At 40.7% G+C, this 7,259-nt stretch overlaps 1 long non-coding RNA gene across 1 annotated transcript; it reads right to left on the bottom strand.

Annotated features, from left to right (window-relative positions):
* Nucleotides 1-1,366: 1,366 nt before the first annotated feature.
* LOC310714500 lies at nucleotides 1,367-3,747 on the bottom strand. Its single transcript, XR_014529843.1, has 3 exons — nucleotides 3,703-3,747; nucleotides 2,484-2,629; nucleotides 1,367-1,458 (listed from the first exon to the last, which is right to left on the bottom strand). It is a non-coding gene; the product is annotated as an uncharacterized lncRNA (long non-coding RNA).
* Between the last annotated feature and the right edge of the window lie 3,512 nt (nucleotides 3,748-7,259).

Consider the following 7,259-nt stretch of genomic DNA (forward strand, 5'->3'; position numbering starts at 1 on the left):
AGCTTCCTCACTGCATAAAAATAGGGCTGGTTCCGAGAAGATCTGTTATATTGTGGCCGTTTCTTTGACCACATCATCATCTCCATGCAAGACTTCTGCACCTTTACAGCCCCATAGGGGTCACATCACTTTCTGTTTGTCCACGAGCATGGCATAAGAACACTTATTTTCACACTGCGGCCTCTCGCTTGGAACAATGTCAGCACTTCACTGCCTGGCTTGGCTGACACAAATGCAACACTCTCTTGTTTAGTTAGGGATTCTAGCTAATTAGTTTGTGTGTCCCTTCATGTTTGCTGGGCTACATGAGGGAGAAATCTTCTTGTGCTCAGAATGCTGAGGCACATTGCATCTGGATTGCTTCACTTTGTCCATCTAAGCACCAAATTATCCTAGATTAAGCAAAGTGAGTTTGCCGCTTGATCCACGCTGCTTGTTGACTCTTCCTTTGCTCCACTATTGCGAGCTTCCACCCCACAAATTATTTGCATTGTCTGATTGCTTTGTGTAGCAAGCAACAAATGGATCTAAAATCTTGAACTAGCTAGTCTTGATGATGTTGAACTTCCTTGTCTTGATGTAAGGTCAGCAGTTCGAATCCACACAACGGGGTGAACTCCTGTTGCATTGTCCCAGCTCCTGCCAACCTAGCAGTTCAAAAGTATACCAGTGTGAGTAGATAAATAGGTATGGCTGCGGCTGGAGGGTAAATGCTGTTTCCATGTGCTCTGGATTCCATCATGGTGTCCCATTGCATCAGGAGCAGTATAGTCAGGCTGACCACATGACCCAGAAAGCTGTCTCCCTCGGCCTGAAAGTGGAGATGAACGCTGCACCCCATAGTCAAATTCAAATGGACTTAACCGTCCAGGGGTCCTTTACCTATACTAACAAATATGGTGGTTCAGATGATGAATGTTTGTTTCCTATGAATTTATATGACTTCCCCACCCTAAATGAGATACGTTTAAAGGGTTTGCTTTTAAAGGTGAATTTACATAATTATCACTTTCTGAAACAAGATGTGAATGGATGCACAGCCATAATTCAAAATTTTCACTTTTTGAAATTTTGCAATGTGGTTGCCAATGAAGTAATGTGTATCCCAAGTGCATAGGATTACACCTATTAGAAGTAAATAAGACAAAATATGCATTACATTTGGAGAAATTTGAGTTTATTAGTCACAACTGCATACAAAAATGTGTTTTTTGGTAAAGTTTGCACTAAAATGATGTTGAATATTCATGAGATTATTTTCACTAATATTATCAAATTGCTGTAGAAATGTGGAGAACAATTTAAGAGTGGAAAAATAAGGAACTGAGAGAACAGAAATTGACAGAATCAACCAAATGTTGGTTGCCTCATTTTTGATGCATTTCTGTCGGCACTCACCGTTTGAGTTCACAGTTAGAGAGAGGATTATCTCTACGTAGTGCGTGTAGTATATTTCACCTATTGGAAAATATAGAAAATGCTATGTTAATAAAAGAGCTAGCATCAAGTAGAAATGGAACAGGAGGCATAAACAAGTGCAGTGTGGATAAATGTTAGCAAGGCAATTTTCAGCATACAGAGAAATGAGGTGACAAACGATATTATGAATGTTAATGTGCCTAAAAAGGAGCTAGTAAGGAGATTTTGGTTGGAGTTGTGAAATGCAGGGGTGGAGGGATATTTCTTTAGTATAGATTCAGCCAGAATCACTCTTGGTTGAAGAGATTCTTAGAGGGCTTGCATGCTTGTCTACAAAGTAGATCCCCAATATATAGGAGGATTTTTAAAAATTAAAAAAACAACCTTTAAAAACACCTGGTAATTAAAATGGGTTCAGCGCCCCCATCCCACTGTAACTTAGTGGCTAAATATGGATCGGTAACCCCTGAAGTCTGAACTGGCATCACTCAAAACTAAAATCTTTATGAGTACCTGATTACAAAATCAAAGTATAGGTTGGATGCATTTGTGTTCTCCGCACCATGGAACTGAAAATAACAAACCAGTATTCTCTTCTTCAGTACAGTGGTACCTCAGGTTAAGTACTTAATTCGTTCCGGAGGTCCGTTCTTAACCTGAAACTGTTCTTAACCTGAAGCACTACTTTAGCTAATGGGGCCTTCTGCTGCCGCTGCACGATTTTTGTTCTCATCCTGAAGCAAAGTTCTTAACCCGAGGTACTATTTCTGGGTTAATGGAGTCTGTAACCTGAAGCGTATGTAACCTGAAGTGTATGTAACCCAAGGCGCAGCCTGACTCCCTCCTTTGGCAATCTTTACAGAACTTTAGTATGGTTGCCATCAATTTTGATTTTAATTAATTTTTATAATGTTTTTAGAATGTTGCACTATTTTAGTGTTGTTAGCCGCCCTGAGCCCGGCTTCGGCTGGGGAGGGCAGGATATAAATAAAATTTATTATTATTATTATTATTATTATTATTATTATTATTATTATTATTATACCACTGTATAGTAGACCTACTGCAAGTGTTGGGGTTTCAGTGCTGAAGAACTCCTCCCTTGAGGGATGCTTTGCATGCTATGATAGCAGAGTTGTCAGGTGATGAGCAAAGGAGAGCTGCACATCCTTTCATGCTCATAGTAGGGGAAGAAAGAACTGCACAGCTCCTGTACAGTGAGATATTAGAATAGTACCTTTACTGGGAGAGCAGTCATCTTCATGGTCAGATATGAGATTCCCCTTTGCTCTTTACTACCTTATATACTGTGGATATGACTGTCACTGGGCAAATTTCTTACAGGGGTGGAGTCTGAGGTTAAAATGGGGGGGGGGGAGTGCAGTCTGGGGACTCTTCAATTTGTTGTCTCGGGGTGATCTTTATTTTGATGGGGTGCTTGTCCCCTGCAAGCATATGCCTAAGCAGTCCAGATTACAAGGATGCCATTATGATTTCAGTCCCCAAAGAAAACAAAACCACTGCTGCCCTTGTAGCTTGTCACCACGCTGAGAACTGGGGACCATGCAACAGTGCGAACCTGAGCTAAGTTTTATTAGCTCCAATATTTTTGCCCCAAATGAAACCAACTTGTCATTGGTTTTATTGATAGATTAATCAATGAAACCTTTAGCTGGTTTGTGGCAATTGTAATTAATCATCAAACTGATTTGACTTATGGAGCTATTTTTGGTTCTTGCCTGTCTTCCTATATACAGAAAAATGTAAGGCTGTCGTCACGCAGCCTCCATTAGATGATTTGTAATCCTCATATGAAGCCTGGATTTGCGTGAAGTTACGGCAGGGTAGGGAAGCATAAGAGACGGCAGGCTGCACCACAGCAGGGTCTGTAGCATGAGAGCTAGAAGGGAAGGACACTGAGAGCAGAAAGTGGTGGGAGAGGTTTTAATAGACTGGGAAGGGAAGGTGGTTTTTTTCTTTTACGTTTCAACAAGGGAAAATAGCAAAGATGGGTACAACACATAAATTAACACCCAACAGCCAACACAACATAACCTTTCTGAACCCCTTCCTTGCTGTACTGAAACCTTATTTTAAGCTGCCACTTTTTCCTCAATGTCTCCTGCCTCCACTTGCTCTACTGAAATTTTCACTATTGTTTTAAACCACCAGTTTCCTTTCAGTGATTCTCCATCCCTGCTTGCTCTGTCAAAGTTTAAAACTTTTCTTAGGGAGGATGAAAGCCCCATTTTAATGGGGAGAGAAAGAGGAACAACCACTCACCAACAGATCGCTGGGGACACAAACAGCTTCACTGTGTAAACTCCATCTTCCATTCTGCAGATTGTGCAACAATGGAGGGTGGGGCGAGGGGGCGGGGCTGGATTCTATTTTACCAATGCTAAGGAAAGGGAGCCAGCGATCTACCAAAACCTCCCGAGTATCTACCAGTAGATCGCGATCGACCTGTTGGACATCCCTGCTCTACTCAAACCCTGGGTGTTTCTTTAAAGACACCATTTTCCTCTCAGTATCTCCCCCTTCTTGCTGTACTCAAATTTCCCCCTCTTCTTTTCCTCTGCTGCATTGTTTCAGAGAGAGAGAAAGAGAGAGAGAGAGAGAGAGAGAGAGAGAGAGAGAGAGAGATATCTAGGATGCAGTGCCCTCAAATATTCCATAGTACTTTCTTAGTACTATGTGTTGTTTTCAATACCAGTTCCAGATTCAATGTCGTTATTTAGAACATGCGTTTGATTTATAAACAAACACCCATATACAATATGTATAATATCCATCAACTGAATGAAACTTTCTCTCACTGAAGAAACTGACAGACTTGCTCCTAAGCTTCTGTATATCTTAAAGATGGGGCTAGGAATGTGGAAAGGGGGTTTAGCAGTTGCATGGGATGGAAAGGGGAGACTCAATGGCGCACACATGGGGTGGTGGGCCATTGGTGAATGGACCAAGCAGGGGTACATATTAACTGTAATTTGGAATGGGGGAGATGGGCCTTTCTTCTGACAATAAGAAGCAGCTTTAGTAGATTAAATAGAAAACTATAAGTAATTTAGGGACTCAAATTGATTTGCTTGTAGGTTATTGTTATTTTATTCAACATAAACAGTTCATTGTTGCATAAATACAACTTAAAATAAAGAGATGGTTTGAAATCATTAATGGAACCCTGTCTTTATTTTTTTAATTTTTTTGTAAATAATTTTTATTAAATTTCCATTTACCAAGCCAATCATATCATATCATATTAATTATTCCAAATTATATCAATGCATATCACAAAGTCCAAATACTAAACTATTTTTTTTTTTTTGTGGGGGGTACCCATGCTTCGAGTGCAGTAGGAGTCCAATCATCTTATATTTTTGCTGCTTTGATGTTCATGGTCCCATCTTCTCATCTCCTTGTCGTTATCCTTTTTCTTCTTAATAACCTCCGAGTTGTCTCCACAAGCGAGTTGAAAGAAACAGCCTTGTTTATATTTCTGTGTGAACTTTGTAATGCTCTCCCGTAATTCATCTCACATAGATCCAGGAGTCCAAGAGTCCTGTTCAAGTGGCAGTCGCCATTTTAGTCCGCTCCTTAATTTTCCCAGACCCTTTGCACCATAAATCAGTCTTTCCAGGAGGGTTATTGCCCTTTCAAATTTATGATCCAAACCTGATAGCAGAACAGTGGCTCACCCCCCCTAAGACTGAAAATCTTGCAACAAGGTCTGCCTCTTAATGGCGGATCACTTTTGTAACTAGGCCACAAGAAAGCCTCCCTTCTTTCCAGATCTTTCACAGAGTAAAACCTTTTATTAGCATTTTTTGTTTCCACATAATTTATTTTTCAATCTCGCTTGCTATCAGTCATTCTGATGGTTCTTCTAAGGGGGGGTTGTTAGGTAAATCACATTGAAAAAGAAGAAAGTTCCCCCCCTTTCCGTTCTGTTCAACATACCGGCATGGCTGTGCTTCTTTGATGTAGTCCTCTGTTCATTCTGTCCCATCGCTCTATCTTCTCATGGTAGATTTATTTAGCAGATAATACACTCCTGACCTTGCTCGAAACATGTGCATTTACTTCTTTTTTTTTTATCTTAAGCAACGCAGCTAGTTTCGCTCCTGAAAGCAGCGTCCACGAGCTCCAGAACTCACACAAGGGCTTTCCGCCCAGTGCCCCCACCCCCTCCTTCTTTCGAACTCGGGGGTGATTTATGGGCAACAGTGGGCGAGGCAGCATCTTCCCACCCCCTGGGAAGAAGAGGGAGACTGATATACTCCCCATAATCATCCTCTAATTACCTTGTGCAAGCCGGATAGATGGTATTGTCAGCCATCTTCCAAGGCGCCCCTAGCGGTCCCCCCAATGGAACCCTACCTTTAAAGCAACTGTACCCTCATTGCTTCAATAACAGGAGCCTTAGACCCAAACAGAAAATCAATTCTGTTTTTACTGAAGTTTTAAGATAGGGACAGGGAAACTGTGACCTTTCGGATACTGTTGAAGTCCAACTTCCATCAATGCCAACCAGAATGATCAATGGCCAAGACAGATGGGAGTTGTAGTCAAACCCCGATCTGCAGTTCCACATGCTTTAAAACATTATTGTTTCCAACGCTGGAATATCCACCCTGTTAAATATCTACACCAAAAGCCAAATGAAATGAACTTATTCCCAAAGCAATAAAACAGTATCTGACATTGTACAGCACACAAATTATCTCTCTGTAATGTTAAAGATTAGGCTTTCAGAATTTCAGCATTACATAATTGTTCCATCTAAGCAGTTTTCGGTGAGTGGATGCTTTTCTATTAATAAAATTAAACTAGTGACATTTAGGAAAGAAATACTGTCCCAAATTGTATCATTTCAGACTATGAATATGGAAGAACAACAACCCCCCGTATTAATTGTACTTCGTTTCCTGCTTGGTACCTACCGTGTTGCATCAGTTGACCAATTATTCAGCATCATTTTCAAAAACGAGGTGCAAAGGGATTTGTTTATGCATTTGGATTGTCCTTAAATAACCCTTCAACTTACTTCAGGATCTAATTAGTTTTCACTGTTAAATGTTTAATTGGTGGTAAAGTGAATAGATGGCAAAGAGCCCTTGGAAGGTGTCACCAATGTTTTTGGGCTCCTCGGCACATTTGGAGCTTTGAGGATGTGTCATATGCATCTGCCACAAAATGGCTACTGTAAGGAGAGGGCACGACACAAAATAGCTGCCATGGGATGTGGCCTAATGCAAAATGGTTGCTGTGGGGCTGTATGTCTGCCACCAACTTGGATGACCTTAAAGGAGGATTGGACAAATTCATGGATAAGCCCAAACAGAAGGTTCCTTTAAATAGAAAGGTGTCCTCTGACAGTCCTTCAAGTAGAGGACTGTCTTTGGTAAAGTAAGACATGTGGCCACAGGGCTACATCTCCCCCTGGCTGAGGCCTGACAACAATTTGCCTTTTACTGAATTGGTCGATAAATTTATATTACCAAATATGCTGAGCATTTTGAAAATGCCGAAGAAAGCATCGCTTTTTATTCATACTTTGGAAAACCAAAAATACGGCTCATTTGCAAAGCTATATTTGACATTTTATCTTTCGTTCCCTGTTGCCATAACACTTCAAACCAAAATTGCCTCCACAAAATAAAAAGAAAGGAATAAAATCATTAGCGGGCAATTAAATCCCAGTCCCACCAATTAATACTGCCCCTCACTGATTAAAATTGGCCCTCACCAAGTAATCAACTAATGGTTTTGTTGATTAATCTACCCATTCCCCTGATTAAAAGCTCACAGCCCGAAATGCTTGCTGTTTGGTTCTT

This window comes from Podarcis liolepis, assembly GCF_965112155.1.
Source record: "Podarcis liolepis genome assembly, chromosome: 8".
NCBI lineage: Eukaryota > Metazoa > Chordata > Lepidosauria > Squamata > Lacertidae > Podarcis > Podarcis liolepis.